Here is a 15,544-nt window from a genome sequence, read left to right on the forward strand (position 1 = left end):
GACCACCCTGTATGCCCTACATGATCGTGGTGGAGAGGAGATCATAGTCGAGATATTCTATGCTGTTTGCGCTTTCTGGGGTTGCTGGATCCGGTGAGTGGGGACCCTTGAGGGGGAGCACAAAAGTCACTAAGACTATCTGAGAGCACCCCAGTCACGGTTTTTCTTGAAGGAAATTTTGAACACTGGTTTTTGAAGAGATCCATTACCTTATGGATTATGATCACTAATTACGAATTAATTTGTATATATTTGCACTAATTAGGCAGAGGTGCACTTTTATGTTGTATGGTATATGTTCTTTGTCTAATGCCAATGGTTTAGCATCCTATGGACTATGATCACTTTTTATATATTATAAAACAATTTGTATATATCTTTTGCACTAATTAGGCAGAGGTGCACTTTTATGTTTTAAGCTAAGTCACTATCATTTATGGTGGCTTTCTGGTGAAGACCTACCACAGTTGTAGGTGTTTAGTCTACACACCCTCACTTAGTGTGTTCACATGTTTTTTATGTTTTTGTATAACTATATCACTGAAGATCTTATTCGCATAAATAATAATTTTTGGTGGTACCGTGCACCACCAATAGGGGTTACGGTTGCGGGTATTAACTGCTTTAGACATTTGGTATAGTTTACACTATTACATTAGGACACTAACGGACCACAAAACCCCCCCCCACTATACCATCCCATATAATCCTACAGGAAGCGCCATACCCCATTATAAATTTGAGAATCTTACCAGTGGGTGTCCCTAGATGTCGCATCCCTATATACCTCCATCCCTCACGCCATAGACCTCAGAGCTGTGGAACATTTTCTCTCTGAGGATCCTCTCATCAACCCCAGACAGGCACAGTACATCTTGGAAGCCACCAAATTCTGTTTAGAACATAACTATTTTGAGTTTGATCATACATTTTATTTACAATCCCAAGGTACCGCTATGGGTGCCAATTTCGCTCCAAGCTATGCCAATTTGACTATGGGCTATTGGGAACTACAATATGTCCTATATAACAATCCCTTTGCTGCTCACATCATCTACTACGGACGTTACATTGATGATATCGTAATAATGTGGGATGGTCCAAAAGAAAGTGTGGAGCCCTTTGTTGAGCATTGCAACCACAATTCCCTAGGGCTATCTTTCACTCATGTCTAAGACTCCAACAAATTAGCCTTCCTGGACTTAGAACTTTTCCACAGTGAATCCCAAATACATATGTAAAAATTGGAAAAAAACGCGCTAGAAAACTTAAACATAAAAAAAAGGAACACAAAACTATAGCTGCACAAATAAACACCAATATCTGTGTAAAGTAAACGAAAAAAATCTAAATAAGTGCGCTTACAGCCTGTATACAAAGACTAGTGACATTAATCGAATAAAAAATGGATTAATTGAACGTGCATGAATAAAAGTGCAATAAAATAAATGACATGGGAAGAGTGTGCACTTGTGTGCAAAAACACACATATCCACAATTCAAATATAACATATACGAAATGAGTGATCACTTCAGACTATCACTAAACAGAGTGAAACTCATCAGTGGTGAAAATACATAAAAGTAGTGATTTTAGTCCATAAACTGAAGAGCAAAAAAGTTCCATGAGTGTGTATCAACTTCATAAAAGTAGGGAAACACATCCACATTCCATCCCGCCGTACCCCATATAGGTGAAGGGAGAAGAGAGGAGTATAAAGATGTAACTCTCTGTTGAAATGAATCCAAAGAAATGCTGAAGGTGGACCCTTACCCTGAATGGTGGACCTCCCTATTAGCAAGGTCTGACAAGCAAGCAGATTTTGCCCTCTGTGGGGACCGTGAAGTGGTGGCGTCCAACATAGCTGATGCGTCCAACTCCTCCAACCCGGCGTTATCCAAATCATCCACCTTTTTGTTGCTGTTCTGAACAAAACCCTTTCATTATGTCCTATCTGTGTCTGGACACTTCCTGTGCACCGCTGACATCACTTCCACTTCCGGGTTCCAGGGTGGTTAGCGTGGAGCTTCCACACACTGGACACTGCTGTTAAGCCTCTCTCAACCAGGAACCAACATCCCCTGAGGTGAAGGACTGCCAGTGAAGCCTGCACACCAGCACATCCCAGGACAACACAACCCCTGATGGACATCGCCATCCCATCTGAACTGACTTACCAGTAAGTGTATGTATTACACCTTCAGCAAAAACATTCTCGCACTCCCTGCGTTGTCATGATCTGGTAGATCTTTGGCGGGAATTACACCCGTTAACTAAAGACTATACATATTACTCTCACCCCCATCACTCACACTCTAGAATTGACCATGTGATAATGCTTAGGAAACATCTTCCTTTAATAGAATCAGTATCCATCTTAGCAGCCCCCTGGATGGACCACGACCCTCTTCTGGTAGTCTGCCGGTCACTAGTGCATAACCCTCACCATAGCTCCTGGATCATGAATGATTCGCTATTATCTCTACAGGATATACACGAGGACTTATAGAACACTTCAGTTGAATATTTTCATATTAACTCCACCTCTGTCCCATCACCAGTAACCTTGTGGGGGCCTATAAAGTTGTGCTCAGAGGACATATCATTCAGATAGCATCAAAATGCAAAAAAGAAAGGCAGAAATTACAGACGACATTAGAATCCTGAATGGACTCCATTTCAGCAGCTTTCAAACAATCTCCTACAACAGCTAACCGTAGGCTTTTGGACCAGGCTCGCACAGAGTTGGATTTATGTCTTACAGACCAGGCTGAACGCACTTTGTGTTGGTCTCGTCAGCATTGGTACAGTAAAGCAAACAAACCAACTGCGATGCTGGCCAAGAAACTACGTACATTTAATCCCAAACCCACCCCCATTACATTGCGCACTCGACATAATGTACTGACTGGTAACCCGATCTGTATCTTGGACGAGTTCCGTTATAGACTCACTACTTTATACTCAGCCCAAGATCATGCGACAGAGAGGGATAGGGTGGATTTCCTCCAACACATTTCCCTACCTACCATATCTGAGACACAGGTGGACCTTATGGACCGTGATATTCAGGAGACAGAAGTTCGTCAATGTATTAAGGAACTAAAAGTAGGAAAAAGGCCGGGTCCAGACGGCTTCACGGCACTTTACTACAGAAAACTGGTGGACATGATAGTCGCCTCCTTGACGGCTATGTATAATTCCGTCAAAAACGGCCATAATTTTTCATCAGATCTTTTAACAGCTAATATCGTGATGTTGCCTAAACCTGACCGCGACCATACTTCATGGGCCAACTTCCGGCCCATATCTTTAATTAATGTTGACATGAAGATTTTTACAAAAATTCTGGCCAATCGATTAAATTCGTTCCTTCCCCGCTTAATCAAGAAGGACCAAGTGGGCTTTGTGCCGACGAGACAGGCAGGGGACGCTGTTAGGAGAATTATTCAACTGCAGCATATCGCCCATACGGGCTCCCTAGAAACTATGCTTTTGTCGCTGGATGTGAACAAGGCCTTTGATACCTTGTCTTGGCCATACCTCATGACAGTACTTCGCCATTTTGGCTTCGGTACATCATTTTTGCGTTGGTTGGCGGCATTGTACGACACCCCTCAAGCTAAGATTAAATACTATGGGTTTGAATCCTCTATTTTTCCTATTCGTAGGGGCACCAGACAAGGTTGCCCACTTTCGCCACTCTTGTTTGTCCTGGCGATGGGACCGTTGGCTGAGGCGATTCGTTCACATCCAGATATAAAAGGTATTGAGGTGGCAGGTTCTACTCACAAAATCTCCTTATTTGCAGATGACATCCTATTGACCATGACATCTTCTAGAATCTCACTACCTAACCTTTTGGCCCTACTGGAGACCTTTGCGTCTCTTTCGGGCTTACGTGTTAACCCCACAAAATCTAAGGCGATGTCTGTAAATCTTTCACCTTTAGAACTGACCTCTTTAAAAGAAAATTTCCCATTTCAATGGCTTCCTTCATTACCTTATTTAGGCATACGTCTCACTCCCAAATATGATGATCTGTATCAGTCCAATTTTCCCCCTCTCTTTCGGAAACTCGATACAATGTTGTCCTCCTGGTCCCACTTCCCTTTATCTTGGTTTGGTAGGATCTCAGCGGTCCGTATGACTTATCTCCCTAAACTGTTATATTTCCTTCGAGTATTACCTGTCCCTATCCCCTCTTATATCTTAAGAATCCATCAACGCAAAATTTTGAAATTCATATGGGGCTCTATTCGCCCCCGAATCAATAAACGGATTATGTACGCCCGGAGGATCAAAGGGGGTCTTTCAGTCCCCGATCTTCGGGCATATTATACGGCGGCAGGCATTGCTCCATTAACCCGTCTCCATGACACTTATCAAATGCCGTTGTGGGCAACTATTGATTTGATCGAATCACACCCTACACCCATATCTTCTATACCCTGGCTCCCACCTTCGAAACGCCCTCATGGGTTCAGGCCATGTATGGCTCACTCCCTACGCCTATGGGGTTCAGTTAAGTACTCGGCAGGCCTATTATCTCCCCACTTACCTTTATTACATCTTGCTCAATGCCCGCTGTTCCCCCCCTAGCTGTGATAATCCTAGACAATTCTCGTGGTGGGCGGATAACGGATTCACAGATGTCCATTCTCTGTTCACCCCAGTGAGGATAATTACCTTTGAAATGCTTAGATCTTCTCACGATATACCCCTACATGAACATTATAGTTATATTCAAATCAAAATTTCCTTCAGCAACTTATACGGGCTCATCCCACCCCATACACTTTGACTACCTTTGAAAAGATTTGTAGGGCAACCCCTCACTCCATATCTCTACTTTACTCTTCCATCACCTCTAGTAGGAACCCCCAGTGAGATCATATCACCTTCAATGGGAGGAAGATCTTGGCAAAAAATTGGACTCGGAGGACTGGCAGATTATTACGGTATCCCTTACAAAAATCTCGAGAAATGTTCTGATCCTAGAAAATGCATACAAGGTCTTCTATAGATGGTACTATACGCCTGCTAGGCTAGCTCGTTTTATCCCCTCTTATCCTTCTTACTGTTTCCGGGGTTGCTTGCTGGAGGGCACTATGGCTCACATATGGTGGACGTGTTCCAAAGTTTGTAGATTATGGGTCAGGGTGTACACCCTTTTGCGCAACATGCTCCACTCTAATCTAAAGAGAGATCCATATGAAGCCCTTCTATGCAAACCAATCCTGGAACTTCTTCGCCCAGAACGTCAATTGGCCCTGCACCTTTTCAAGGCAACTAAGTTGACCATTGCGCGGTCCTGGAAAACCCCTATACTCAGTTTTGAGGCAGTGAGGAACCGAATGAACGATATAATGATAAATGAGAAATTAACGTCCCTGGCTTCTGATACGCACAGTACATTTCTTAAAGTTTGGCAACCATGGATATCATACAAACTTCCAGGTTTGATAACCCGCTTTTGTCAATCTAGTGGCCTCTGGATGCACCCCCCCCCCCCTTATAAACTGGACTCCTTCCTCTTTTCTGCCTTTCCTCTTTGTTTCCTTTCTCCTTTTCTCTTTTGATTCCCCCCTATCTCTTTCTGTCATCTTACTCTTCACCATTCCTTTCCTTTTGTCTTTTAATGTAATCTCCTTTGTGATTTCTTTCACTAAGGAGTTAATTCACTTATGATGGTTATTGTGGTATGAATCAACCAAAAGAAAAAAAAGGAAGAAGAAGAAAAGGAGAAGAAAGGAAAAAGAGAAATTTAGCCTAAAAGTTTTTCTTTTTTGTTTTTTTGTTATTTATCACTTATAAACATCTTACGGTTGATATAAGAGCGGATGCATCCTTTATGTTGTTTCTTCTTCCTTTGTTATTTACTTTGAATATGCACCCAATGAACAACAAAACACTATTGAAATATAGATTACATTTTTGTTATGATACACTGTAATTGTTCTTTGTATATATATTTTTTTATTTTTCTATATCTTTGTACTGACGAATAATTTACCATTAATTAACATTCCTCGGCAGGGATTCTCCCTTCATATTCTGTACGATGATACCATCTTATTGTTGCATAAGTCTGTTGTACTCATTTATTCTATCAATAAACACCTTTGTAAAAGAAGTGTCATAATACAAAGATATAAATACACACTGTACACATTTGAGCACATTTGGAAATTCAGTTACCTATCAAGATAAAAATAGGATACAAAAACTTTAAACAGTACCATTTGAAAGTATACAGGCAGGCCCTTGCACTACATGCTTTGGGGAATTCATCCATACATCTGAGCACAAAAGAGATGGGTATAGTGTGTATGGGTTTGGCAAAGTCAGCAGATAGAGGATTGAGGATAGATAGAGAATTGGTATCAGCTGACTTAGCAGTTGGGGGGAGGGAGGGCTCCAAATGATTTGGGGACCCCCAAAAAAAAGCCTCTGGCACTCTGCCTGAATTTAAAGCACAAAACATTTTAAAACATTTTAGGGGGTATTTAGGATAAAGCACTACTATGGAGCTGATAAAATACATTGTTAAGTGACTACATGAGGTGAATATAGGGCCAGGAGACCATGCTGGGGAGGTAAGTGAAGGCAAATATGCATGAAGGACAAAAAAAAATAAGTACATAAAAATCCAGCATGCATGAGGACAAAGGGGACATTCACAGCATATTACAATCATGGTAATTAGGTATTCAGAAAAGAAATACAATATATTATCAAACATTAAATACAATAAAATGTGATATTAAAGAATAAAAATCTTACCTTCATATACTCCTTCTGCAGGACCTGAATGATGGCAGAACAGGTCTCTGGGATAATGATCCCCAGAGCCTGGGGGGAGATGCCTGTCGTGAACTTCAAGCCCTGCAGGCTTCCCCCCGTCGAAAGTACCAAGTACCGCAGGGTGGCGACAAGCCTCTGCTCCAGGGTGATGGCTTGCCTCATGCAGGTATCCTGCCTACTAATATAAGGGGTCAGCAAAGCCAACAAACTGTGAAATACGGGGTCCGTCATCCGGAGAAAGTTCCTGAAATCATCAGGATTATTCTCACAGAGCAAAGGCATATGACAGAACTGGTCACACTGGGGCAACCAATTCTTGGTCCATGAACTCCTCTCCACCCTGTTCATGGACTGGACTTGTGTCAAGGTCAGGACCCCAACACCAAGGCCCCGCACAGCACAAACTCTACGAGGACTACATATACGCAACATGGCTAGAAAACGGTCGGCTGCTCAGAACGAAGTAACAGAACGCACTGAAGAACAGCAAGGCCTGTGAAGAGCGACCTGAAAAACAGTAACAAACGAACAAGAACACAATGACAAGAGTCACACGTAACTCGCTGCACGCACTGAAGACCAGATACAAACCCACAAGCACAAACTGAACAGCAGAAAACGATCTGAAAACCACATATCTGAAAAAGCGCGAATCGTCTCTCACCAAACTTTTACTAACACGAGATTAGCAAAAGGAGCCCAAAGGGTGCCGCGCTTGGTTCGGACCTGCCCTTTTCTAGTGTCGTCGTACGTGGTGTACGTCACCGCGTTCTTGGCGATCGGAAATTCCGACAACTTTGTGCGACCGTGTGTACGCAAAACAAGTTTGAGCCAACATCCGTCGGAAAAAATCCATGGATTTTGTTGTCGGAATGTCCGATAAATGTCCGATCGTGTATACGGGGCATAAGAGAATTAAGATATAAAAAAATATATATAAATCTTTTAAAACTTAAAAAACACGACCGGATGGGAAAGGTCTTCACAATGATGTCAGCTTACAGCACAGGTTTAAGTATATACACGAAACTGACATTTCTAAAGGTAAAATTGGTGCATCTAGCACCTAAATCAGTGAACTATGTCAATGATATAAATACAAGATAAAATCATTAAAAAAAAAAAAAAAAAAGAAGAAATTTAAGCTGCATCAAGAGTATCAGAGAAATATATAGAATATATATATCTAATAGAGGGAATCACATTAGGGCAAAAAAGGATATGGTAACTGCACTAGTAAAATGGGACACTCCCAGGTAGGTATAAATGGGATGGACTGGGGAAAGGGTGTATAGTTGTTTGCAAACGGTAAGATACTGAGGAACACTAGAGAGCACTAAAGGGCATATAAATTACCTAAAAATAGCCAGAATGGGGAACATAAACCATATCTTTCGTCAAATGGATTAGATAGACTGTAACTATGGTACAAGTATGTTTAGAAGTCGCTAAGAAAACAGTTCAGGTCTAACTCAATATTTAGGCCTCTCGGCGCAAATGTGTCTAATATAAATATCCATTTGGATATTAGGGTGTTCAAAGCACACAAGCTTATCTTAAAGACACGAAACAGATGTTACAGATTTTAGAGAATATCCCGAAAGAAGAGGGACCATGGATTATGGCTACTGCAGATGTCTCCTCCTCCTACACAATAATACCCCATTATCTAGCGTGCGAAGCTGCTAAATGGGGTTTGAGGAAACATATCCTATTACCCTGTATAGAGAGAAAGTTCTTAATTAAATGTATTGAGTTTAGTCTAAAGAATAATTACTTCTGGTATAATAAAAACTACTATCACCAACATACCGGAGTAGCAATGGGAGCCAAATTTGCCCCAAGCATAGCCGGATTATTTATGGCCCAGTGGGAGGAAGAAAACGTTTTCCTGAATACACCTGGTGAATTGGCAATCTACAAAAGATATATTGATAACATTTTTATTTTATGGAAAGGGGACGTAGATCAGCTGACCCGGTTTCTTGAAAGACTTAACACAAATAATAAAAATATAGAACTGACTTGGAATATCAGCGAAAGGAAAGTAAAGTTTTTGGATTTGGAGATTCTACAAGAAAAATCCACACTGAGGTCACAAACCCACTTCAAAAACGTTGACAGAAATAGCTACCTCCCCATTGAGAGCTGTCATCATAAGAACTGGCTCTTTAACGTTCCAAAGGGCCAATTTGTAAGGTTAAGACGGAACTGTACGGACCTGAATACCTTCCTTGATCAGGCAGAGAAGATAGCATTGAGATTTAAGAAAAAAGGCTACGACCGCCAGTTCATTGACAAGAAAATAGAAGAGGTTACCGCAATGAACCGGAATGCATTAATTAGGGATACGATTAAACAGAAACGGCCACCAGTGGGAGCACCTCTAATTTTAGATTTTAGCACACAGTACAAGAAATCTGAAAAAATCATTAAACGCCACTGACACATACTCCTAGCGGATAAACAGTTACAAGAATACTTACCCCTGAATCCCAGATTTATATACAAAAGAGCACCAACCATCCGGGACAAAGTGGTGAAGAATGTAATAGATCCATCTAAGAGGACCTATTCTTATTTTACAGGAAAAGGCTTTTATCCGTGTAAGAGATGCTTTGCATGTTTAACCCTTTCATGACTAAGCCTATTTTTGAAATTTGGTGTTTACAAGTTAAAATACGTATTTTTTGCTAGAAAATTACTTAGAGTTCCCAAACATTATATATATTTTTTTAGCAGAGAATCTAGAGAATAAAATGGCGATTGTTGCAATATTTTTTAACACACGGTATTTGTGCAGCGGTGTTTTAAACGCAAATTTTTGGAAAAGGGACACTTTCATGAATTTTAAAAAATCCAAACAGTAAAGTTACCCCAATTTTTTTGTATAATGTGAAAGATGATGTTACGCCGAGTAAACAGATACCAAACATGTCAACCTTTATAATTGCACGCACTCATGGAATGGCGACAAACTACGGTACCTATGAATTTCCATAGGCGACGTTTTAAATTTTTTTTACGGTTACCAGGTTTGAGTTACAGAGGAGGTCTAGGGCTAGAATTATTGCTCTCGCTCTGACGATCGCGGCAATACCTCACATGTGTGATTTGAACACCGTTTACATATGCGGGCGCGACTTCCGTATGCGTTTTCTTCACTGCGCGAGCTCGCGGGGACAGGGGCACTTTAAAAAATGTTTTTTTAATTTATTTTATTTTTTTCTTTACTTTATAAATTGTGTTTAAAAAAATTTTTTTTTTTTTTACTTTTATTGCTGTCACAAGGAATGTAAACATCCCTTGTGACAGTAATAGGTGGTGACAGGTACTCTTTATGGAGGGATCGGGGGTCTAAAAGACCGATCCCTCCTTTACACTTCAAAGTATTCAGATCGCCGAAAACGACGATTCTGAATACTGTGTACTTTTTTAAATTCGGCGCCATTGGCAGCCGAGTAAACGGGAAGTGACGTCATGACGTCGCTTCCGCGTTTACAATGAGAAGGCTAGAACGAAGCCGCCCACAGCTTCGTTCCAGCCTGCCCCCAGCCGCCGAAGGTACCCGATTGGACAACGGGCCTCCCGATCGCACGGGAGGCCCGGTAACAGCGGCGGGAGGCGGCGGGAGGGGGGGATGTCCCCTCCCGCTCCTCCGGTATAACAACCGAGCGGCTTTTAGCCGCATCGGTTGTTATACTTGGGTAGCCGATCGCCCGCTGTAAACAACGGTACCGGGATGATGCATGCAGCTGCGGGCATCATCCCGGTATAACCCCAGAAAGCCGAGTACGCATATGTGCATATGGTCGGCGGGAAGGCGTTAAGAACCAGACGGCCAAATGAAAGGAAATTTCACTTTACATCCACCAGTACGGGAGACTCTTATGAGATAAAAAACTTTATATGCTGTAATACGGAAGGGGCTGTATATGCCCTCGAGTGCAGCTGTGGGCTCCAATATGTTGGCCGCACAAAAAAACCCCTTAAGGTGCGGGTCAAAGAGCATGTCCAGAATATTATCAATGGATGCGATAAACGTAGCGTTTCGAAACACTTCCTACTATGTCACAATAAGGATCCTACTCACCTTAAATTTTGGGGAATAGTTTTCTTAGCGACTTCTAAACATACTTGTACCATAGTTACAGTCTATCTAACCCATCTGACGAAAGATATGGTTTATGTTCCCCATTCTGGCTATTTTTAGGTAATTTATATGCCCTTTAGTGCTCTCTAGTGTTCCTCAGTATCTTACCGTTTGCAAACAACTATACACCCTTTCCCCAGTCCATCCCATTTATACCTACCTGGGAGTGTCCTATTTTACTAGTGCAGTTACTATATCCTTTTTTGCCCTAATGTGATTCCCTCTATTAGATATATATATTCTATATATTTCTCTGATACTCTCGATGCAGTTTAAATTTCTTCTTTTTTTTTTTTTTATGATTTTATCTTGTATTTATATCATTGACATAGTTCACTGATTTAGGTGCTAGATGCACCAATTTTACCTTTAGAAACGTCAGTTTCGTGTATATACTTAAATCTGTGCTGTAAGCTGACATCAGTGTGAAGACCTTTCCCATCTGGTCGTGTTTTTTAAGTTTTAAAAGATTTATATATATTTTTTTATATTTTAATTCTCTTAGAGTTTTTTAAATTGTTTGCTATTAATAATAAAAACTGATCTTTAGCTTTCCTACTATTTTGTAATACTACATAGGGTCCATCCCAGCGACCTATTATTCTAGTTAATAGCTTATCTTTTTACTCTGGGTCATACACATTTGGAGTCTTCTTGCGATTCACGGCAATAGGTGCCGATCGCAAGTCTATCTGCATCTATGATAGTTCTTAAACCACCAAGGAAATGGCCGCCCCCATTATACTCCGGGAAAATGGCCGCTATGGCATTTTCCCCATTGAACTACGAGAAAATGCACATGCAAATGCGCTGATAGATGCGTACGAGCCCGCCGCTCGCTGGAGTTTTGTAATTTTGCTCTGTTTAAATGTGAGTACTTCTTGCTTTAATAAACTTGGATTTTGGTTATAAAATACTACACTATGTGGCACCCCCTTCTTTTCATTTACGGCCCCCGCACCCATTGAGGGATTTAGATATAAGGAGAACAAGACTTGGGTCCAGGATCTATACGAGAAGGAGCCGGTACCAGCAGTGCTGTTTCAATGCTGTGACCTCAGTATTATGAGGTAAAGGGGCCACTACTTACCAGTGTAGGATTTGTGCATGAAGAGGAGCCACTACTTTCTTCCTAGTTCATATACTTCACGGTCTCCACTGATCTTAGAGTATGCTCGGCTGTGATATATTGTTCTATGTTTATAACCACTGATTGGCACAACATGGACTGATTTTGTATTTTATATCACTGGATTTGTTGCACCAGTCACTTTTATATATTCTTTGTTTTAATTTTATCAATTTTCATTTTTGCTTATGTACCTATCCTATAGATACTATATATAGATAGTTCTATGTATATGTCACTGCTTTATTGTTTGTTTGCACTAGACTCTTTGGTTTAGTGCGTCTTGAAGTGTTTTTTGGACCACACAGCATCGCATTGTTTTGCACCTAGCGATTTGCACTTTCCACGATGGTTATGTCAGATGCACCACGATTTTCAATTTATTTATAATAAAATGTATTGGTATGTAAGGCTGTAGGATTTATATACCTTATTTCACTTTGCACTTTATCTATGTTTATTAGCATATCATTATTTGATTATATATCCAGCCAATACAATCAGCATGTCTTATTCCCCTATAGGGATAGCTGTACACTCACCCATACTGTCACCTATAACACGATTTCATATTACCTTTGGATTAGCGCAGCACCACATCTTTCACTATTTGTACTGTTATGATAGGGGTGATCTGGACCCTATTCGGTGCAAGCAGCTTTTCCAGCATTGGTTTTCAGTGATACATGGTAGCGCGGGAATAATTATTATTTTTCATTATAAGGGTTACTTCTTTTTGGTTTATTTAGGCCCCCCTTTTGGGTGGATGTGAATTTTTTGGAGCCTGATTGAAAAATCTTAGTGGCATCCCTCTCCCCTTGAGTCTTTTAAAGGGAGACCTTCATATGGATATCAAACCATTGTAATCATATAAGATTTTCCAGCCTTTTGCCATTTACAGGTAGGCAGCCATGTAAATCATCTTGGTCATAAACTATAGGTCTTTGATCCGTTGTTCATTAGTATATACATAATTTTGCCTATAGATGGACCTATAGGAGGCGACTTTTGCCTCCTCTGTGGTTTCACCAAATGATCCCTTCTTTGCCCTCTCCTGTATGATTGGAGCCTTATATTCAGAACCAGTATCTCCTTATCAACTTACAGGTAATTTGGGACTGAAGTTTGGTCTTCTCCTCTTTCTGTTCATCCAGGACAATTGAATTTGAGATTGTGATATATTTTTGCTTGGATTTATGTATTGAGTATTTTTTGAGTCTAATAATTGTGTTATTCTTCATAGTGATCATATACTGTATACAGTTGACTGATACTGAGTTCTCCTGAAGAAGCCATCGCTATGGCGAAACATGTAGAGACGTTTTCAGTCGTATCTTCTTATGTACTGTATGATCTGTTTTTGACAGTAATATGTTGCATTTTAGGATGTTTGTCTTAATAAAATTATGATATTTCTATATATTTCTTGTTTGGCTGTGTTATAAGCACCTTAAAAATCAAATTTTTTCTGATCCGTGCCTTTGTATCTAAACAAGGGATGTGGTGCCAATGATTACTCAGACAGTCAGCAAACTTTGCTTCAGTTATGCAGAGGTTTGATGAACTTCAAACCCACTGAACCCAAACCCTATTGAAATCAATAAGAACTGAACCTGTCAAATTAGAAGGGCCTATTTTCTAGGCTACTATGCAAGAGGGTGTCAAAACGGGCACTGCCCTGGAGAACACATACAATTAGAAAAAAATGTTTAAAAAAATTCTATACAGCTAGGAGCAGTGTTTTTTTTTTTATTATTGACATTTACAAATATTTTTTTTTTTAAAGCTAAGTTCTTCTTTTGTAAATAAATAAATAAATACATGCACATGATTTTGCAAGTAAAAAATTTGCATTTTTTTTACACTTCAGTGCGTAAAATGACCTCTGCTGGGTTAGCCCCCCCCATATCAAAATTTTTGAAAAAATCTTATGCAGTTTGTTAGATCTTTGTTAGATCAGGTTAGATCAACCGTTTGCGTTAGATCTCACACAGAAGAAGCAATATTAACATTATTTTAATATTATCAGCCCCCCTTATCAAAAAATTGACCAGTTAGCTATTTTGGAAGCTATTTGTTAGATACGGTAATCAAGTGGTTTTAACGTTAAATCTCACATAATTAAAGACTTATTAAGTGATTAATGAGGGGGGGGTTGGCCCCCCCTTATCAAATTTTCTGGCCAAAAATCATTCAGGCTAATAGATATTCGTTAGATCTGGTAAGATCAAGTGGTTTTAACGTTAGATCTCACATCATTTCAGAGATATTCCACATCAAAATAGAGATATTAGGTGGTACATATGGACAGGTTAGCCCCCCACATGCAATTTTCTGGCCAAAAATCATTCAGGCTAATAGATATTCATTAGATCTGGTAAGATCAAGTGGTTTTAATGTTGGATCTCACATCATTTCAGAGATATTCCACATCAAAATAAAGATATTAGGTGGTACATATTGAGGGGTTAGCCCTCCCACATGCAATTTTCTGGCCAAAAATCATTCAGGCTAATAGATATTCATTAGATCCAGTAAGATTAATGGTTTTAACGTTAGAGATATTAGGTGGTGGTACACAAGGATGAGATGAGATCTCACATAATTAGAGACTTATTAAGTGATTAATGAGGCGGGCTGACACCCTCTTATCAAATTTTCTGGCCAAAAAATCACCCCGGCTAATTGATATTCATTGGATCCAGTAAGATCAAGTGATTTTAATGTTTGATTATCCATAATTACAGGGATATTATGGATACTTGGTAGCAATGCATGGATATCCATACTAGTGTCTATATTGGAGCCGATAATGAGCATTTTCACGTGTACCAGTGAGGAGTGCCATTGAGCATACCGAGGTATGCTGTAATTATGTGGGACATTAATCGACAGGTGTGTCCAAGCCCAGTGAAGCCTGAAGCACAGTACCAGAAGCCAGAGGGAAACTTCGGAGGGCTCTGGTGAAGGAGCTAACCGGGTGCCCATCTACGGTAGCTGGCTCAAAACCAATGACATGGAGAGACAGCAGCGAAAGTCCAAATCCTTGCAGAGGGCCCCCCGTTGTTGCCTCCAAGCAACCCAGTGTCCCGTTTCTTTTGACAAATGCTGCCTGGTGTCGGAGAGTCAATGCACACCAGACTCCCAGAACTTAGCGCAGACTTAAGCCCGATCAGAACCTTGCAGAGAGGAGCGCGGATACAAACCACTGAACAGGCCAGGGCTACCAGTTCCTCCATGCTCCCTGACAAGCTGAAGCTGGTGGGACCTTTTCCTGTTGTTCCCATCCAAGTAAAGGGAGTCTACACCAAGGCCCTTCTGGATACTGGAGCTTAAGTGACCCTTCTCTACAGAGACTTCTATGACAGGCACCTCAAGCACCTGCCTTTGTAGAAGTTGGAAGAGCTGCAGATATGGGGCATTGTGACTCAGAACTTCCCCTATAATGGCTCCA

At 40.6% G+C, this 15,544-nt stretch overlaps 1 protein-coding gene across 1 annotated transcript in view; it reads left to right on the forward strand.

Moving 5' to 3' along the window:
• The window catches only part of LOC141134614 (gastrotropin-like), a 171,496-nt gene that overhangs the window by 69,818 nt on the left and 86,134 nt on the right, over window positions 1-15,544 (forward strand). The gene's annotated exons all lie outside the window — the stretch shown is intronic.

This window comes from Aquarana catesbeiana, linkage group LG03 (assembly GCF_042186555.1).
Source record: "Aquarana catesbeiana isolate 2022-GZ linkage group LG03, ASM4218655v1, whole genome shotgun sequence".
NCBI lineage: Eukaryota > Metazoa > Chordata > Amphibia > Anura > Ranidae > Aquarana > Aquarana catesbeiana.